Here is a 22,109-nt window from a genome sequence, read left to right as displayed (position 1 = left end):
AGAGAAGAGAAACAAGAAGGAAAGAGTCAATGACTTAATTTGACAATACATCACAGTCTAGTAGAAAGCTGCACAGGGAGGAATTAATGATACAGGAGTGGTCAAGAATTTTTAGCATTATGGTGGTTGGTTTCCAGGGATTCTCACATTTTGATATGCATGTACTTGTGTAAATTATCTTTCTGAGTAAATACTAGACCTCAGTTCAGGTCAGTCACTCAGTTGTGTCCAACTCTTTGTGACCCCATGGACTGCAGAATGCCAGGTTTCCCTGTCCTTCACCAAATCCTGGAGCTTGCTCAAACTCATGTCCATCAAGTCAGTGATGCCATCCAACCATCTCATCCTCTGTCGTCCTCTTCTCCTCCTGCCTTCAATCTTGCCCAGCATCAGGGTCTTTTCCAATGAGTTGGCTCTTCTCATCAGATGGCCATCATATTGGAGCTTCAGCATCTGTCCTTCCAATAAATATTCAGGGTTGATTTCCTTTAGGATTGACCAGTTGGATCTCCATGCTGTCCAAGGGACTCTCAAGAGTCTTCTCCAACAGCTCAGTTCAAAAGCATCAATTCTTCATCACTCAGCTTTCTTGATGGTCCAACTCTCACATCTATACATGACTACTGGAAAAATCATAGCTTTGACTAGATGGACTTTAGTTAGCAAAGTAATGTCTCTGCTTTATAATAGACTGTCTAGGTTTGTCATAGCTTTTCTTCCAAGGAGTAAGCTTCTATTAATTTCATGGCTGCAGTCATGATCTGCAGTGATTTTGGAGCCCAAGAAAATAAAGTCTGCCACTCGACCTATGGACTTGCTTTTAACAAGTAATATTACGAAACTGATTAGATGTCAATTCTAAGATTAGATACAAAAAAGACATAATTTCAGCTCCTGTCTCTCCCTCTCACCCTTATGTACCTCACCTTGCCAGAAGGCAGGGGGAGTCTGAAGGTGGAGGGATAAACTGCCTTGTTAGTAACTTCATGCAGAGGTCTTCACGGCAAACAACTGAGATTTCCCACCAACAAACAACCATACCCGAGGCCTACTAACAGCCATGTGAATGACCTTGAAGGCTCTGCTACTGGGGTAACTGTAGCCCCAGCCCATCCCTTGCATTGCAAACATGTGAGAAACTCTGAGTCAAAAGCACATAGCTAAGCTGTACATAGATTCTTGACCCCAGAAACTATGAGACAATAAATGTTTGCTGTTTGAAGCTACTAGGTTTTGAGGTAATTTGGTATACAGTGATAGATAACTAATACAGACGTGATTACTCAAGTAAGAAACAAAAGACTAGTATAGAATCCTTAAGAATCAGATTCAGAAGTCTTATGATATTAACAATAATACATAGATGCACACACATTTATGGGCTTCCCTGGTAGTTCAGACTGTAAAGAATCTGCCTGCAAGGCAGGAGACCCTGGTTCAAGCCCTGTGTCAAGAAGACTCCCTGGAGAAAGGGATGGCTACCCACTCTAGTACTCTGAAGAATTTCTAGTGCCTGAAGAATTTTGAGGACAGAGGAGCCTGGGGGCTACAGTCCACGGGGTCCCAAAGAGTTGGACATGACTGACTGGCTAACACTTTTGCTTTCTTTCACACATATTTACAAAAAATAAAATTAATTCAGAAAGTAAAAATCTCTGATAAGCCTTTTTAATTCCCAGCTGAAGTGAACTTTCTTCACCTTCTGTTCATTCCCATCTCGTGTACATGTCCACTCCCATTTCCCGCAATGTAGACCACATGCCTATGTAGGCACACACACTGGAGAAGCAGGTTATATCACTAGTTAGACTTACTGTTGCTCTCCGATAAAGATTAGGCACTTTATGAAGTGCCTGAGGTGATCGGACATAACTAAGCGACCGAACTGAACTGAGGTGAGTCACACCATAATACAAATTTAGAAAAAATTTGCCGTTTTTGGTTATTTTCTGCAACCATCCTGACTCATGAAAACTAATCTAAATAATCCATGCCACTCTTCCACCTATTTTTTAACCTATATAATAAAATCACGTATTTGCCATCTGAAGAATTCAGTTACAGAAAAAATGACTACGGTTAATAAAGCTGATGAGAACTCTCCGTACAGTATATTTGACTTCTGATTTCTCAGTTTTGATGAAATAGCATTTCTGAGCCACAGCAGGAGCTTTCTTTTCATAAGCTTCCAGCAAAATGTCAGCACCCCCCATGAAGATAGATGTCAATATTACATCCAGGGCAGAGATACTGAAAACGACTGGGTTATCTATTTTAAGGCTTCAAAAATACTGTGAGGTAACATTCATTCCACGTATCTTAAGAATGGTTTTATTTATTCATATACTTGAACCTTTTCATAACACTGTCCTCAGATTCCTTGTTTCAAATTGCATCACTTTATAACTTTTCTTTCTGACTTTTAAGTAGTTCATACAGAATCCACCACACACTCATTCCACACTCCATTTCATACAAAAGGTAACAATTTTTTAATCCAGAAATATACTTTAACATATACACTTATTATGAAAGAATTTCTCCTCTTGTGGAAGTGTATACTCTACACAAACTAAACCACATTACTCACACTGAGTCTATGCATCCATTTGGAATACGCTTATGTAGAAGAATTTTTCCATCAAATAAAAAAGAGCCATATATTTTGTTCTTAACAAAAGAATCCATTATACATTTAAGTAAATCTGACTCTGCTTAAATAGTCTCAATGCTTTTTAAAATTAAACTAGGCTTATTGTTTGTTTTCCAGGGTGATCATTAAAGGACAAAGCAAAATGTTAGAACAAAGCGTTACTGACAAGCTTTGCTTGTTTGCATCTCTCTGTAAATGAGCAGCCAGTGGAACTTCTGTGCTTGTGACAGTGTTCCAAGCAAACCATCTCTACCAGCCTAACATCCTTTCAACCATTAAAGTCTTATTTATCATCAGTTCATCCTGTTCTCTTCACGTCCATTGCTGCTGCTCTACTTGAGACTCTAATCACATTTTCCTTTCTCTTAAATGTTAATGGTTCATATTTTGAAATAATTTCAAACATACAGAAGAGTAGCCAGAACTCCCATATCCCCTTAAATCAGAACAGCCAATTGTTAACATTTTACCACATTTGCCCCACTGTGCCCTGCTCCATATACATATACACACACACATTTATACGCATAGACAAAGTGTATATATACATGTACATAAATCTATGCAACCCATGGACTGTAGCCTGCCAGGATCCTCCCTCCATGGAATTCTCCAGGCAAGAATACTAGAGTGGGTTGCCATTTCCTTCTCCAGGTATCTTCCTGACCCCAGGATCAAACCCAGGTCTCCCACATCGCAGGCAGATTCTTTACCATCTGAGATACCAGGGAAATCCTAAATACACACACTCACACACACACTCACACACACACACACATCTAAGTCCTTTCCAGAACAATTTTTTTTTTTAATTAAAGGATAATTGCTTTACACTATTGTGTTGGTTTCTGCCATAGAAGAACGTGAATCAGCCATAAGTATGTGTGTGTGTATATATATGTATCCTCTCCCTCTTGAACCTCCATCCCACCCTATCCCACCCTCTAGATGTCACAAAGCACCTGGTTGAGCTCCCACTACCTATCTTACATATGGTAATGCATATGTTTCAATGCTATGACAGTAAGCTACAAATGTAACACCCCATTATCCTTAAACTAAAAGACACATCTATATAAACTACTCTATAACCCTTCAACTCAGTTATTCAAAACTGTTAACACCACCACCTTCTCAGACCCCATTCTAAATTTGCTTACCATACCAATGTCGTAGACCAAAGATAACTGCGATGATGTCACTGTTTCTCCCACGGATTTGTGTCATCTAATTACTCTTCCCTTGAATCAGGATTGACACTAATAATTGCTCACCAAGATTATGCATGGTGTCTTGAGCTGCCATAGAAAGAAGTCTGACGTCCTGACACCACTATGCTGGAGCGTCTACAGCTAAGCAGTTCCTTTGAAAGACCCAACTGAACCCAGTCTTTTGACCATCTCTGCCAAGGCCTTAGAAATGTGATTGAGGCTACAGTGGGCTCTTCATTCCTGCCTACGTGCACCTGTTCAATACCACACTATAGAGAAAATTGTTCGGGTAAGCCTAGCCCAAATTCCTGACCTAAAATGACATGAAATATAGCACAATAACTATTGCTTTATGTCACTACATTATGGGGAACCCTTTTGCCCAGAAATAGATAAAACATCTCCAGTGTGTCTTTTCTTTTTCGTCTAATATACTAGAAACATGATTATGCTGCTGCTAAGTAGCTTCAGTTGTGTCCGACTCTGTGCGACCCCATAGACGGCAGCCCACCTGGTTCCACCATCCCTGGGATTCTCCAGACAAGAACACTGGAGTGGGTTGCCATTTCCTTCTCCAATACATGAAAGTGAAAAGTGAAAGTGAAATCGCTCAGTCATGTCCAATGCTTTGTGATCCCATGGACTGCAGCCCACCAGGCTCCTCCATCCATGGGATTTTCCAGGCAAGAGTACTGGAGTGGGTTGCCATTGCCTTCTCCAGAAATATGATTATATTTAGTGTGTAATACAGACCTCTTCAATCTGGAACAATTCTTGAGTCCTTCTCAGTCTTTCATGTCCTCACAGTTATAAAGAGAACAGGTCTTACAGTCTGAAGGGTGGGTTTTGAGCTGGGCCCATCAAGAGAGCCTTCGGGGGCCAGACTCAGACCATGCATTCTTGGCAGGAAAACCACAGAAATGACAGTATTCTTTGTGGTGCATTACATCAGGAAACACACAATGTCAACTTGTTCCAGCATGAGTGATATCAGTGCTGATGACCTGGCCTGTGGTGTCTAGCAGCTTTCTCCACCTTAACTTCACAACTTTTCTGATTGTAATTGAATAGTGTTTGGTGAGGAGGTATTATGCTAATAACCTGTTCCTCAAATTCTACCTACCAGTCTTAGCATCCCTGCATAGTTTCCAACTTAATCAAACTCATCTGATGGCTGTTAAATGGTGAATCTCTATTTCCAACAATTTTTGGAGCTCTGAGGAATAGCTTTCCATTTCTCTGCATTTACCTTCTTGCTTTCTTAATTAATGTATATGAAGATACTGATACATTAATAGATTTTTTTTTAATAAATAATGAATGACTGTCACTATTTTAATACTCAAGTCCTCCTCTATTCATCCATTGAGACTGCCTTGAAACTAGTTATTTTATTCTTTTGCAACATTTTATTTTAGAGGACTTACTTTTTGTGAACAAGATGAACAAGACTTTGGACCTTCTCTGCCACAACCTGTCATCAGTCATTTCTCCTTTAAAGGAGGGTGATATTTAGAAAGCAAATTTTGGGCATGTGGGTCACTCACTGCTCCTGAGACATCATTGTCTCTAAGCCTACTAAGAACTAGGAAACATTTGTGCTGCATCTAACATGATGCTACATATGTAATACATGCACATATTAGTTTACCCTGATGTCCCATTATCTAACAACCAACAGCTATTCCAAGTCTTCCTCATATCCATGATTATACTATATCCCCTCCAGATCTGAGAAACAACTCAATATATTCATTCATTTCTTCAATTTACTGATTTGTCTACTTTAACCCATCTTCCAGCATATAAGCCATCTCCTCCTGTTGCTACTACTGCAGCTGTCCCTTATGGCCCTGTGTCCTCTTTTCCCAGGTCTGTCATCTCATGCCACTATGGAGGAGCTCCTCACCTCAAGACTGATTCTTCATCTGATCCACATCCCTCCCTCATTGTTCCACATCTTTGATTGCTATACTGACCATTCCAGGAAGGAGGCAGAAGAGAGTAAAAAGTGGGGAAATGGGAAGCGAGCAGATGCCCTTGTTCTCCCTTGTGACACAATACCTTTAAAAAAAAAATTACTGGCATATAGTTGATTTACAATGTTGTGTAAGCTTATGAAAACAAAAATGAACATAAGCCAGTGGGATCAAATGAAACTGAAAAGCTTTTGCACAGCAAAGGAAACCATAAAGAAAAATGTTTGCAAGTGAAGCAACTGACAATGGATTAATCTCCAAAATATACAAACAGCTCAAGCAGCTCAATAACAAAAAAGCAAATAGCTCAATCAAAAAATGGGTGCAAGATCTAAATAGACATTTCTCCAAAAAAGACACAAAGATGGCCAAAAGACACATGAAAGATGATCAACATCATTTATTATTAGAGAAAGGAATACCTTCTTAACAGTTCTTCTTGCACTGATCCATCCCCTATCTCATCTCTCTTCTATTCCACAAACTGCAGACAGATTATTCTTAGAAAGAATGTGATGTATAGTGAAAAAAATAGGAAGTTGAAAATAAACAATCCAATTATGTATTCTTACTCTTTCACTTACTTGTATTACTATGGACTTTTGAGTTATCAGGGTCTCAGTTTAAAATAAGGAAATAGTGCTTATCTAGAAGATGTGTTGCAAAGTTTCAGGCTGAAAATGCAGAGTGCCAAGAACATAATTGTTGCTGTTGTGGCAGTTATTATGATGAAAAATTCTAACATAATTCTGAAACTCTGGTTCAAAACATTTTAATGTAGAATCCAATAAAAAACCTAAAGCCTTTAAATACACCTCATCACCTACAGAATAAAATCTAAACTCTTGTGTTATCTTAAGCGATTTTCCATGACCTGGCTTCAGCTCACACCTCCAGCCTCACTTCTCAACTCACTCCAATTGTCGCTTACACCACAGTCAACTTAACAGTCTTGTGTTTCCTTGACTTTAGTGTTTTCCTCTTTGTATGCTTTGAACATACTATTACTTCAACTGAAATAGATTTTTTCCTAAATATCCAACTATTGCTACATTTTTACTTATACTTTACTTACACTTATTTGAAGTTAAGTTCATCTCCCTCTGGAAACCTCCCTTGACTGTATGCAAAATATAATAAATAGAATTAACTCTTCCATTCATCAGGCCAAGACTTAGGTGCCTTTATTATGTGTAACACTTGTCACACATGTGGCAACTATATACGTATACTAGATTGTGAACTCATTGAGGATAGAGAGTACATCTTGCTCATTTTGACATTCCCAAGACATTTTCTGATGAATAGTTCAGTCTCACCAATAATAAATCTCAGTAAATATTTAATAAAAAATCCTTATAATACTTATTTTAATAATTAGAATAACCAATAATTATTGATCACATATTAACTATTAATTACTCAGTACTGTACTAAAGCACTATCAATATTTTTATATAAAAAGAAATAGCATAAAACTCTTTTATGATCATTCTAGACGATCTCTGCCCTATAAGGAAGAAAAATAAGGCTCAGTAGAGTCACTAATCTGGAATCAAGATTGCCGGGAGAAATATCCATAACCTCAGATATGCAGATGACACCACCCTTATGGCAGAAAGTGAAGAGGAACTAAAAAGCCTCTTGATGAAAGTGAAAGAGGAGAGTGAAAAAGTTGGCTTAAAGCTCACCATTCATAAAACTAAGATCATGGCATCTGGTCCCATCACCTCATGGGAAATAGATGGGGAGACAGTGGAAACAGTGTCAGACTTAATTTTGGGGGGCTCCAAAATCACTGCAGATGATGACTGCAGCCATGAAATTAAAGCACTTACTCCTTGGAAGGAAAGTTATGACCAACCTAGATAGCATATTAAAAAGCAGAAACATTACTTTGCCAACAAAGGTCCGTCTGGTCAAGGTTATGGTTTTTCCAGTAGTCATGTATGGATGTGAGAGTTGGACTGTGAAGAAAGCTGAGCGCTGAACATTTGATGCTTTTGAACTGTGGTGTTGGAGAAGACTCTTGAGAGTCGCTTGGACTGCAAGGAGATCCAACTAGTCCATCCTAAAGGAGATCAGTCCTGGGTGTTCATTGGAAGGACTGATGTTGAAGCTGAAACTCCAGTACTTGGGCCGCCTCATGTGAAGAATTGACTCATTGGAAAAGACCCTGATGCTGGGAGGGATTGGGGGCAGTAGGAGAAGGGGCTGACAGAGGATGAGATGGTTGGATGGCATCACCGACTCAATGGACATGAGTTTGAGTAAACTCCGGGAGTTGGTGATGGACAGGGAGGCCTGGCATGCTGCGATTCATGGGGTCACAAAGAGTCAGACATGACTGAGCGACTGAACTGAACTAAACTGAACTGAGAGTCACTAATTTGTATAAGTTTGTAGCATCTAGTAGAACTGACATCAGAGCCTAAGCTATTAATACATCTCTAATGCAAAAGATACACAGTATCTTCACAATATAAACATGAATATTCATCATACATACATGAATATCAAGGTAAATATAAAGAAACTATCATTTTAAAATAGGCGTGTCACATTTATATCTCATTTTTACTCTGAGACAATGAAAGTGAGGTGAAAGTGAAAGTTGCTCAGTTGTATCCAACTCTTTGTGACCCCATGGACTATACAGTCCATCGAATTCTCCAGGCCAGAATAATGGAGTGGGTAGCTGTTCCCTTCTCCAGGGAATCTTCCCAACCCAGGGATCAAACCCAGGTCTCCTGCATGGCAGGTGGATTCTTTACCAGCTGAGCCACCAGCAAAGCTTAAGAATACTGGAATGGGTAACTTATCTCTTCTCCAGTGGATCTTCCTGACCCAGGAATTGAACTGGAGTCTCCTGCATTGTAGGCAGATTCTTTACCAGCTGAGCTATCAAGAAAGCCTTTGACGCAAGAAATCATAAAGTAGCTTAGCTAAACCTTTAATATTTACTTTTATTATTTTTGACACAATAAATCATTAAAAGCTACTTTATAATATTGTATTATAACATAATACATAAGCTACTTTATAAGCTTGCGTCCTTGCTAACCAAGTAGCTTACAGAGGATCTGAACTGACACTAGCCCCTCCCTGGAGCACATGCCCCAGATAAATAGCCTGAAGAGTCACAAATACAGGTAAGTTCATAATAAAACTCCTCTAATGGCCCTTGTGACAAACAGTTTCCCCACTTTGCAGAGTCTTCCTTCATTGTGCTCCTTAGATGAGATACTCAAGAAGCCTATCAAGTTCCTACTCTTTTTGGTTTCAACTGATTAATCTGGACTTACCTTAAGAAGCCCAAAATTCTCCAGCCATGGACTTTATTAAAGTCATATGCCCCATGTCCTGCAATTTCTCTGCTTGCATCCTGCCTCAACCTCCCCATGAGGCCCCTTAAGGTATGCTATGTACGTTGTCCAGGAAATAATAAACTTCTGTATCTCAATTACCTTGTAATCTGCTGTTAAACCAAGGCTCACCATATAGGACCTCAGGGCTCTATGTTAAAAATGATAATTTAACAAGGTCACAAAGGTGGATCATATGCCAAGAAAATGAGCTAAACATCTTATATGCATGAACTCATTTGAGTCACAGATAAGAGAAATGATGTCCAGAGAATCTGAATGCCATTCACACAGTCAGTGAATGGCAGAGCTGAAAATTTTCTGTTCTAATTTATAGTTTATTTTACTGAACCACTTTGCAACCCTAGAACTTTCAAAATATAAAATACAGCCATCCTTTGTATCCATGAAGACAACACAAAACATAGATTTGGGTACCAAAAAATTAGACTGGAAATAAACTTTAGAAAGAGGAATTACTAACATGATAAGGTGGGGGTTGATAGCTTTTTTTCTGAAAAAGACCATATAGTAAATATTGTAGGGTTTGTGAGCCATTAAGTTCCTGTCACGACTATTCAGTTCTATGGTCATAGCAATAAAGCAGTCAAAGGCAATACATAAATGAATGACTGTGGCTGTATTTCAATAACATTTTATTTACAAAAGTAGGTAGTAGACCATAGACTGCAGTTCCCTGGACTAAAGAACAAAATATTTTTAATCAAAAAAAAATATTGAAAAACTATTGAGGCATTTTACTTCAAGGCCTATATTTCAAAGGAGTAGTAGGTAGTATAGAAATGACATAATACAAGGAAAGAACACAAGTGCAAGGCAAATGTGAAAACTGTTGGCTTTACTGAAAATGCCAAAAACAAAAACTACCATGAGGCAGGTAATATATAAGATATTGCAGGGGCTTCCCTGCTGGCGCAGATGGTAAAGAATCTGCCTACAATGCAGAAGACCTGAGTTTGACCCCTGAGTTAGGAAGAACCCCTGCAGAAGGGAATGCAACCCACTCCAGTGTTCTGGCCTGGAGAATTCCACGGACAGAGGAAACTGGTGGGCTAAAATGAATGGGGAAGCAAAGAGTCAGACACGACTGAGCAACTAACCTGTATAAACTTTATGGAAAGAGTTTCTCAGAAACATGTGTTCACTAGTTTACAATCATTGGGAAATCAGAAGTAAATATTGTATCTCTAGATATATGTACTCATGTAGAATTATTTTGCTGTGAAAGAATCTTTTAGCATCTAAGACCTTTCTGAAAACTGTTCTCATAAATATTGTTATAAGTAAGAGTCAGACAGTTCAATAGCTCAGTCGTGTGTGACTCTTTGCGACCCCATGGACTGGAGCACTCCAGGCCTCCCTGTCCATCACCAACTCCCATAGCTTACTCAAACTCATGTCCATCAAGTCGGTGATGCCATCCAACCAACTCATCCTCTGTCATCCCCTTCTCCTCTGCCTTCAATCTTTTCCAGCATCAGGGTCTTTTCAAATGAGTCAGTTCTTCGCATCAGGTGGCCAAAGTAATGGTGTTTCATCTTCAGCATCAGCCCTTCCAATGAATATTCAGGATTGATCTCCCTTAGGATGGATAGGTTGGATCTCCTTGCAGTCCAAGGGACTCTCAAGAATCTTCTCCAACACCACAGTTAAAAAGCATCAATTCTTTAGCGCTCAGTCTTCTTTATGGTCCAATTCTCACATCCATACACGACTACTGGAAAAACCATAGCTTTGACTAGATGGAACTTTGTCAGCAAAGTAATGTCTCTGCTTTTTAATATGCTGTCTATGTTGGTCAAGACTAAGAGTAATCGACCTCAAATATTAGTGGACACTAAAATCACTTGAAATATTCATTAAACATGTTTACACCAGTATCTCCAAGTCTTGGATAGAGCACCCCAAGTTATTTTCATGGGGATGATCCAGAACCATGCATGAGAAGTTCTTAACTAAAGCAAGGATTCCATGTATGGCATGTATTATACCAAAGAGGAGCTTTTGGGAAGCAGAAAGTAGATTCTACTGGCCACCAGGGATAGTAAACAACCAGTAATAGATTTGAAAATAACACTGCTTACCTTCTAAGATGGGATATGGTTCTCAAGAGAGAGAGTTTTTCTGGGAAGTTTTGTGTTTAGGAATTGGGAGATTAAGAAACTGCACTTATCCAGATTGATGGTAAACCAGGGACCTGATCATTTAGCAATGGGGCCTTCTGAGTTTCTCAATGTGTTCATTTCCTACTGCTTCTATAACAAATTACAACAAACTTAATGGTTTAAAAATCAAAACAATTTACAGATTTGCAGATCCACAGGTACAGTCTGGAAAAGGTTTTATTGGACTAGAACCAAGGTTTTGACAGGGCTGTGTTCCTTCTGAAGACATTAAAGACAATTTCCTTGCCTATTTTAACTTCCAGAGGTCACCTACACTTCTGTGATCCCTTCAGCCATCTTCAAATCCAGTATCAGAACATCTTCTCATCTTTGATTCTAACTCTTCTGCCTGCTTCTTCCACCTTAAAGGGATATTGTACTTATATTAGGCCTAGTCAAATAATTCCAAATAATCTCATTTAAAAATCAACTGGTGAGCAACCTTCATTTCATCTGTAATTTAATTCCCTATTGCCATGTAACATATTTACAGGTTGTTGGGATTAAGGCTCAGACACCTTGCAGAGGAGAGAGTACCCATAATTCTTTCTACCACACCCAGAGAGAAGCTTTTTCTCCAACCACAAGAAAATAAGGAGTAGGAAAAAAGAGATTCTATAAGAAACAGTAGACTCTTCCGAATGTTAGGGTATTGAAGGTGCCATGTAAAGCAGCACCATACACAGAGTGTAAGTTGCAGCCTAGTACAATTCAGCAGCAGAAAAAGTAGAAGGAGGGAAGCAACACAACACATGAAGCTACAGAGGGAAATAATACGGTCACAGAGCATGAAATGAAAGACCTGTTGTCAGAAAGGAAAATAAAAGTGTGTTACAGTCTGAAGGTTTGTATCCTGCCCCCCATCGTTCATGCATCAAAACCCTAACCCCCAGTGTGCTATATTTAGAGATGATACTCCAAGGAAATAATTAAGGTTAAATGAGTTCATAAAGGTGGGGCCCTGTTGCAATAGGATTAGTGTCCTTTTGAGAAGAGACACCCGAGATCTTTCTCAACCTCCCCATGTAAACACACCAAGAAACAGCCGTGTGAGGACACAGAAGGAAGGTGACCTCCTGCAAGTCAGAAAGAGATCCTTCACCAGAAACCAAAGGTGCCAGAACCTCTGTCTTGAACTTCAAGCCTCCAAAACTGTGAGAAAATAAGCATCTGTGCCCCCCTCACCCCACAACCCAGCCTGTGATACTTTATGACAGCTTGAGCAGACTAACACAGGAGGGGAAAAGGACAAAAGTCACGGCAAAGAACTATGGGCCCAAGCAAGAATACAGATTCATGTAGATAATTTATAGATCTCAAAGTCTGGAAAATGCATTCCTACAATTAAGTTACTAAGTCAAACCTAATGCCGGGTCAACTGTCAATTTATTCTTTTTTAAATAAATGTTTATAAATATCCCCTGGAAAATATTTTTATAATAATATTAAGATTAATATTTTTCATTCTTTTAATAAAACTTATTTAGGATAAAATCAGATATTTTGGAATATTTATTGTATATTTATCCTTTTGGTTACTAATGTATAAAATATATAAATGTGGATAAATCTATATATTTAGATGCGTTCACTTTATAGTTAATTGCAATGCATTTATTCAATAAGAGAAAAAATTACTCCAAGTTGCAAATTAAGAATTGAAGCCTCACTGAAAAATAAAATTCCATTTGCCTCCACAGGTCACTCATTTTGTATTCACAAGTCAATCATTCTCTTTGCTTGAGTAAATTTGTTTTCAAAACTAAGTATTTAATATGCATTACACCTTTCACTATATGTAAGGTCAAATAATCATAGAACTTTAGAATCTGAAAATAAGATATTTCATTTTCCAAATCCTTCAATTTATTACTAAAGAAATAAGCATTCATAAAACAGACAAAAATATCCTTGTAACCTATAACCCTCTGGTTTTCCCCTTGCCTATAATTTTGTTTCATGCTAGAAAGTATAGCATCTACATCAAAAGCATGATGGTTTGGGTAGGCAATTGCTTAGAAAGGGTTTATGGGAAATGGGCTAACTGGAATCCTGTTTGAACTTGAATGATTACGACTTTGCAGGTATCATTGAATCTAGTAAGCTGAGCTTGAACATGTCAGAACTACATAAAATATGTGGAATAAAAGTCTATGAACATTGGCCATCTGTTGGATATTCTTTTTACACAGTGTCTAGCAACTTTTACCAAGAAGTCACAGTCATAGTAAACAGGATATGCTGAGCTCAAGGGAAACAGTGATTAAAGAAGTAACACTAATCTATAGTAGTCTACTTAGAGATTCAAACACATCTGAAACAATGAAATAAAAACTTCACATATTTTTATTTGTATGTAAAAAAATGCAGCGTAGTAGAAGAGCTTACTGCTGAGACATTCCCTGCTTACAGTCAACTTCAAGAGAAGATTCTAAAATACAATACTTGAGGTAAATTGGGCAGTACTATTCTTTTTTTTTCTTTTTTTTTTTATTTATTTATTTTTTTTTTTCAGTGGGTTTTGTCATACATTGACATGAATCAGCAATAGATTTACACGTATTCCCCATCCCGATCCCCCCTCCCCCCTCCCTCTCCACCCGATTCCTCTGGGTCTTCCCAGTGCACCAGGCCCGAGCACTTGTCTCATGCATCTCACCTGGGCTGGTGATCTGTTTCACCATAGATAATATACATGCTGTTCTTTTGCAACATCCCACCCTCACCTTCTCCCACAGAGTTCAAAAGTCTGTTCTGTACTTCTGTGTCTCTTTTTCTGTTTTGCATATAGGGTTGTCGTTACCATCTTTCTAAATTCCATATATATGTGTTAGTATGCTGTAATGTTCTTTATCTTTCTGGCTTACTTCACTCTGTATAATGGGCTCCAGTTTCATCCATCTCATTAGAACTGGTTCAAATGAATTCTTTTTAACGGCTGAGTAATATTCCATGGTGTATATGTACCACAGCTTCTTTATCCATTCATTTGCTGTTGGGCATCTAGGTTGCTTCCATGTCCTGGCTATTATAAACAGTGCTGCGATGAACATTGGGGTGCACGTGTCTCTTTCAGATCTGGTTTCCTCAGTGTGTATGCCCAGGAGTGGTATTTCTGGGTCATATGGCAGTACTATTCTTATTAACTTATTCACTTTTGGTACTAAGAGTTTTGATTAAGAGTGACACATACTCCTTTAAAATGTTCAAGATTTGGACAGAATGAGAATCGTGCCAGTAATTGAGAATGATTGTACAAGTTAATGCCAAAACTGCAGCCTTTTTATACACAACGCTAAGCATAGGAAAGGGTAGGGGGAAGCTAACAACTGATTTTCTCTCTCTCCTTGACAAGCAAAAGGAAATCCCTAAACTCAGCCATTCACATAGTCCTGGATGTGCAACTGCATAGTAACTGAACTTTATACTCTGTAACCTTTGAAACTACAGATTTGGATTTGACGACCAAGAAAAACCACACAATCCTTTATGAAATTTGCTTCTTTCTTTACCAATTAATTTAATAAGCCACATTAGTCAAACTAGTCAACCCACCTGCCATTATAGACAGCTCCCAATCTACACTATTAGAGCACTGCCAAACTTGTCTCTCATTTGCTTCTCCTCTTGATTCTTACTACATTTTAATGAGGTTAAAGGTAGAAAAATAATCATTCACACTTATACAACCAGCTCATTCTTATCATTCAAAAGAACAAGTCAATAGAGAAATCCTAGTGAAAACACTAATGAGTAACAGGAGTCAACCCTAAATTGAAAAATAAGATGCATAATTGAGGGAAAAAATCAGATTTCATTAATATCTTAATGTAAACTCATGAGTAAAAGCTATCTACTAGCTTTTTCAGCATTCTAATGATATATGAATATTTAAGAATGTAAATAATACACATGATACATAATCATTGAAAATAAGGTAGTTAGCAGTTCTCCAGCCAGAAGTGATCGGATAAAATAAAAAAGAGAAATCACAGGTATATATCAAGTAAATCTGCTCATTGTATTACAAAAATTTCAAAGGATATGTACATGCCTTGTAACTTCTGTAACATTAGCCTGAGAATAGTCATGAGGAAGACTGTATAAGCCTGCATCAGTTATCACCAACTTGATATCCAGATATTAGGATGGAAAAACCACGTCAACACTAACCTAGTCCCCTGAGGCAATTAAAAGGCTATTAGCATAGACTATCCTCAGGCTTCTTCCATTTCAAACTTACTACAGCACCACCTGAGAACTTTACATACAAAAGCCCAAGAATTTGGCCATCTTGTGTTTCATCAGGATGCCAAGTCATTGCTGCTTTGTTTTCTTAGAATATTTTTTAAAAATCACTAGCAAACATTATTTCTAAAAACACACCAACTACAATAATAGTCAGATAAGCTCTAACTCAGGAAAAACTCCACAGGGACTACAAGGTAGAAGAGTATGCAGTTGTTTAAAGAATAAGAAGGACTAGGGTAAATTAAGAAGTGAAATTTAAGAGTGAAATCCATGCAGGAAGATGGTGGAGAATGTTTTAGAAATGTGTCTGGAAGAGAACAAAAACCCAGCCTCTCTAGAGAAGAAAATAGTAGAAATTAAGTAAAAGGCAGAGTGGAGGGAGACAAAGTTGATGTTCAGTATTTAGAGGTTTGTTTTTAACCCACATTTCCAAACCTTAGTTTCAGTATCAACAAGCAAATAATCTAAAGTCCTAGACATGGATATGAGGGTGGGGGAAATAATCTGAACAACAACTACAGCAAAACCTAAAAGACGGTCAAAAAGTGGGTTCACTCCAGAAAATTTTTATCACATTTCCTAGCTTACAGCTCAACAGTAGGAAATGTTTCCAGGTATTGGGAACAATTGCAGGATTTTAAGCACAGTGACCATTTAAATGATGCATTAAAATTCTTATTCATATATGTTATATCACTTAATCTCTCAGGAAAGGATGGTATAGGCAAAGCAGTGTTATGGAAAATTTATCTGGGTAGAACTTTAAAAAATCTATTAGAAAAAGTAGGAGATACATTAGAAGGCTATTACTTAGAACAACAACAACAAAAAGAAAATTACTAAGAAGATTGTGAAGGAAGAAATCTGGTACACTTCAGAGAAATTAAGAAATTTAAAGTTACCTTCAGAACCGGAGCATAAATTCAGCCAAACTGAGAAGCATGGTGGACTTAACGTTGACTCCCTGAGGAGGGGATTAGTACACACCTCTTGCTTAGCTTTCCACTGATCCAGAAGATAAAAATACAAAGAAATTCCAAACCATTAGGCTCAGAAACAGGTACCTTCAGGTCTGAAGAAGAAGAGAAAGCAGATGCTATAAGCCAAACAAGGTAAGCCAATGCTTCTCAAAACTACTCTGTCAGCATGACCTGAGAACTGTTAGCTATTGAAATCACTGCCTCATCTACTAAACTACTTACTCCTGAGGTAGAGACTGAGTCTGTGATTTAACAAGCTGTCCAGGTGAGTCTGATCTACGCCCAAGTTTAAGAGCCAAAGGTATAGCTAATGTTATCAGGGAATAAAATTACTGAATTCAGCTCAAGACTTGAGAGAGCAGCTTCTTGACAAAAGAAATCTAGTCAAAAATCTAACTGGTTCATTCCAGGGGGTAATTAAGTACTTCAGTTTGCACATGTCCAAATCACTCAATCTTGTTAGAAATGATGCCCCTGAAAATGCACAGAAGCGTAAATTGAACACAAAAATCAAAGTCATTAGTATTTTATAAGACCAAATCAATTTGATTTTTCATTTAGCTCTCTTTGGAATTGCCCAATGCCAGCTCCTCCTCCTAAGCACACAATCTGCTCTATTAAAATGATAGAACTTATAAACCCAGGGAAAGGAAGGTATTTGACAAAGTTTTGTTCTATCATAACATGTAGTAATATGTTCCTGCAGATTCATATTCAACTGAAGAATATATACTATAGTAGTTCATTTAATAATATATTTTATTACTATTATATTCAGAATTGCTCCTTTCCTAGGTTTTTTTTTTTTTTCCAGCACATGCCTGGCAAACTGTTTCTAAACTACTTAGACAAATGCAGTAGAAATAAAAATTTAAAAAGCCCATCTCATAGTACCTATAAATCTTTACTATGAGATGATCAATATTATATTCTTAACTAATATATGATTTTATTTTGAAGTGTCAATTGTTCTAGTTTCCCCATAGAACAGCCTTTCCAAGAAAAAAGGGGGGAAAAAAGGGAGAGAGAGAAACTAAAGTCATTAAAGCTTTGATCTCTTACTTATTTCACTCATTTTCAAAGTCAGGCTAGTTATAAAAGTTCTAGACATGCCACATTATGTTTTATTTCTGCATTATTACTTTACTTTTATATAGAATTTGGGAATCATATCAAAGCAAATATTTTAAATCATTCCAGACTCTAGGTTAGTACGATGCAGCTTGTATTTATTTATGAAATTTCCCATCCTATAACTATCCAAGTTTCATTAAATGTGGTGATCTGAAAAAGAAGAGTCAGTTACCAAATACACCCAAATTGTGAAAGTTTACATAAAAAGATTTATCCTTCTGCTCTGAGCTAATTGTTTGGTTTATGGAAATCCCCATAAAATTAGTCAAAGAAAACCTGTGCTTAAATAGTGTGTTTTCAAGCTCTTCTGTTGGGAGCAGAGATGCTCAGAAATCCCTTCATGAGAATCATCCTTTCATTGGCAAGCAAATTACTCCTGTTGTCAATTAAGTTTTGCTATATCTTGAGATTAGATCTTTTACCTTCTACCAAGAAAAAAGATGGAAAACATCTATTATCATTACAATTGTTGTCCCACATAGCCATCAAAACTTAAGAAGCCTTCAAAATGTGTTTTTGTTGTTTAGTCACTAGTCATGTCCAACTCTCTGCGACCCCACAGACTGCAGCACGTCAGAATCCTCTGTCTTCCACTGTCTCCTGGGGTTTGCTCAAGTTCATGTCCATTGAGTCAGCGATGCTATCTAATCAAAACGTGTAGATGTCACTAAAATGATATTTGTGCTTTCCTGATGGGACAGGGTTATTGAAATGGTTTACATATAGAGAACATTATTACAGTCATTCAATTTTAAGTTTGTTATGCACATAAACAGTGGAAAGGAGAAATGAGATTTTAGAACTCCATATTTCTGTAGTACACAGCCATATTGAGTAGCTGAACCTTGCTATTATACAAGTGATATAGATACCTAAGGAACAGCCATATTTTCATTTAAAATCATGTCAAATTTAAAATTGTTACCTGAATATAGTTCTCTCAGACTCATACTTACCAAATTTATTGTTTCCCCCATTCTAATTCTAGAGGGAAAGTTAGAGGTCTTATAAAAGCATTGTTTCCAACATTTAAAATTTACTATCTTTTTATCCTGGATGGACATGGGTTTGGGTGGACTGTGGGACTTGGTGATAGAGAGGGAGGCCTAGCGTGCTGCAGTTCATGGGGTCACAAAGAATCAGACATGACTGAGCAACTGAACTGAACTGAACTGATCCTCCTTCCTTTCCAACAAAAGAAGAGGAGAGGTCAAATAACTGAGTTTTCCAAATTAGAAACACACACATGCATACATGTAGGAGCCAGGACATATATCACTTCAAACATTCAAGTAAGCAAGATACCAGGCAATATTCAATGGCATTATGTTAAGTAATAAATGAGTGATAGATAATCTCTGAATCTGGATGGCAAGACTAAGTATTATCAATTTCTCCACATTAAATTTTATATATTTTACAAATCCACCTAATTACAATTAAAATCCAAGGAGATTCTCTTATAAAACTCAGTAAGATGATGTTGGTGCAGAGCTATACTAGATAATGTGGGACAATACAACAGATACAGGAAAAAGACAACAACCCTATTTAAAATGGAGAAAATTAAACAGAGAGCAATTAGCAGAAAAAGAAACAAATAGAATATCCTTAGATTTGTCAGTGATCAGAGAATGGTACATTAAAATAATAATGAAATATCATTTTTCCATCCAATTGGTCAAAAGAAAAAAAAAATCCCCAATAACTGATCCTAATAGAGGTATGGTGAAATAAGGTAATGTTCCACAGTTCAGTTCAGTTCAGTCACTCAGTCGTGTCTGATGCTTTGAGACCCCATGAATCACAGCACACCCTGTCCATCACCAACTCCCGGAGTTTGTTCATCAAACTCATGTCCATTAAGTCGGTGATGCCATCCAGCCATCTCATTCTCTGTCCTCCCCTTCTCCTCCTGCGCCCAATCCCTCCCAGCATCAGGGTCTTTTCCAATGAGTCAACTCTTCACATTAGGTGGCCAAAGTACTGGAGTTTCAGCTTCAGCATCAGTCCTTCCAATGAACACCCAGGACTGATCTCCTTTAGGATGGACTGGTTGGATCTCCTTGCAGTCCAGGGGACTCTCAAGAGTCTTCTCCAACACCACATTTCAAAAGCATCAATTTTCTGGTGCTCACCTTTCTTCACAGTCCAACTCTCACATCCATACATGACCACTGGAAAAACCATAGCCTTGACTAGACAGACCTTTGCTTGAAAAGTAATGTCTCTGCTTTTTAATATGATGTCTAGGTTGGTCATAACTTTACTTGCAAGGAGTAAGCATCTTTTAATTTCATGTCTGCAATCACCATCTTCTGTGATTTTGGAGCCCCAAAAAATAAAGTCTGACACTGTTTCCCCATCTATTTCCCATGAAGTGATGGGACCAGATGCCATGATCTGAGTTTTCTGAATGTTGAACTTTAAGCCAACTTTTTCACTCCCCTCTTTCACTTTCATCAAGAGGCTCTTTAGTTCTTCACTTTCTGCCATAAGGGTGGTGTCATCTGCATATCTGAGGTTATTGACATTTCTCCCGGCAATCTTGATTCTGACTTGTGCTTCCTCCAGCCCAGCATTTCTCATGATGTACTCTGCATATACGTTAAATAAGGAGGGTGACAATACACAGCCTTGATGTACTCTTTTTCCTATTTGAAACCAGTCTGTTGTTCCATGTCCAGTTCTAACTGTTGCTTCCTGACCTGCATACAGGTTTCCTAAGAGGCAGGTCAGGTGGTCTGGTATGCCCATCTCTTTCAGAATTTTCCACAGTTTATTGTGATCCACACAGTCAAAGGTTTTGGCATAGTCAATAAAGCAGATGTTTTTCTGGAACTCTCTTGCTTTTTTGATGATCCAGTGGATGTTGACAATTTGATATCTGTTTCCTCTGCCTTTTCTAAAACCAGCTTGAATATCTGGAAGTTCATGGTTCACATATTGCTGAAGCCTGGCTTGGAGAATTTTGAGCATTACTTTACTAGTGTGTGAGAGGAGTGTAATTGTGCTGTAGTTTGGGCATTCTTTGGCATTACCTTTCTTTGGGATTGGAATGAAAACTGACCTTTTCCAGTCCTGTGACCACTGCGGAGTTTTCCAAATTTGCTGACATATTGAGTGCAGCACTTTCAAGCATCATCTTATAGGATTTCAAATAGCTCAACTAGAATTTCATCACCTCCACTAGCTTTGTTCGTAGTGATGTTTCCTAAGGCCTGCTTAACTTCACATTCCAGAATGTCTGGCTCCAGGTGAGTGATCACACCATCGTAATTATCTGGGTCATGAAGATCTTTTTTGCATAGTTCTTCTGTGTATTCTTGCCACCTCTTCTTAATATCTTCTGCTTCTCTTAGGTCCATACTATTTCTGTCCTTTATGGAACCCATCTTTGCATGAAATGTTCCCTTGGTATCTCTAATTTTCTTGAAGAGATCTCTAGTCTTTCCCGTTCTGTTGTTTTCCTCTATTTCTTTGCATTGATCCCTGAGGAAGGCTTTCTTATCTCTCCTTGCTATTCTTTGGAACTCTGCATTCAAATGAGAATATCTTTCCTTTTCTCCTTGGCTTTTTGCTTCTCTTCTTTTCACAGCTATTTGTAAGGCCTCCTCAAACAACCGTTTTGCCTTTTTGCATTTCTTTTCCATGGGGATGGTCTTGATCCCTGTCTCCTGTACAATGTCATGAACCTCTGTCCATAGAGGAGCTACCCCACACTGGAGGTCAGGGGCAGCTGCCAAGAGGAGCAACCCCACGTCCAAGGAGCGGGGCTGCGCCGGCGAAGGAGGGCCGAGAGGAGCTATTCCATGTTCAAGGTCAGGAGGGCGACTGTGAGGAAATACCCCTTGTCCAAGGTAAGGAGCAGTGGCTGCGCTTTGCTGGAGCAGCTGTTAAGAGATACCCACGTACAAGTTAAGAGAAACCCAAATAAGACAGTAGGTGCTGTGAGAGGGCATCAGAGGGCATGCACACTGAAACCATAATCATAGAAAACTAGCCAATCTGATCACAGGACCACAGCCTTGTCTAACTCAATGAAACTAAGCCATGCCATGTAGGGCCACCCAAGACGGACCGGTCATGGTGGAGAGGTCTGACAGAATGTGGTCCCCTGGAAAAGGGAATGGCAAACCACTTCAGTATTCTTGCTTTGAGAACCCCATGAACAGTAGGAAAAAGCAAAATGTTCAACAGTAGTACCTATCAAACTCTAAAATATTTACAAGTTTTGATAAAGCAAATTTTACTAAGACTACATCCTTCAGAAATATCTAAACAGAAAAAAGAATATAAGAGTATATTCATGATAACATTTTCACAGCAAAGCATCAGAATCATAAAGTC

The 22,109-nt window shown here is 38.2% G+C and overlaps 1 long non-coding RNA gene across 1 annotated transcript in view; it reads right to left on the bottom strand.

Annotated features, from left to right (window-relative positions):
* The window catches only part of LOC122679785, a 221,708-nt gene extending 204,867 nt beyond the window's left edge, over positions 1–16,841 (bottom strand). The window contains exon 1 of the long non-coding RNA XR_006336548.1: positions 16,548–16,841. This is a non-coding gene — a long non-coding RNA (uncharacterized LOC122679785). The remainder of the gene's footprint in view (positions 1–16,547) is intronic.
* Between the last annotated feature and the right edge of the window lie 5,268 nt (positions 16,842–22,109).

This window comes from Cervus elaphus, chromosome 3, assembly GCF_910594005.1.
Source record: "Cervus elaphus chromosome 3, mCerEla1.1, whole genome shotgun sequence".
Classification (NCBI taxonomy): Eukaryota; Metazoa; Chordata; class Mammalia; order Artiodactyla; family Cervidae; genus Cervus; species Cervus elaphus.
The sequence above is the reverse complement of the archived record's forward strand: the minus strand, read 5'-3'. Positions and strand labels throughout refer to the sequence as shown.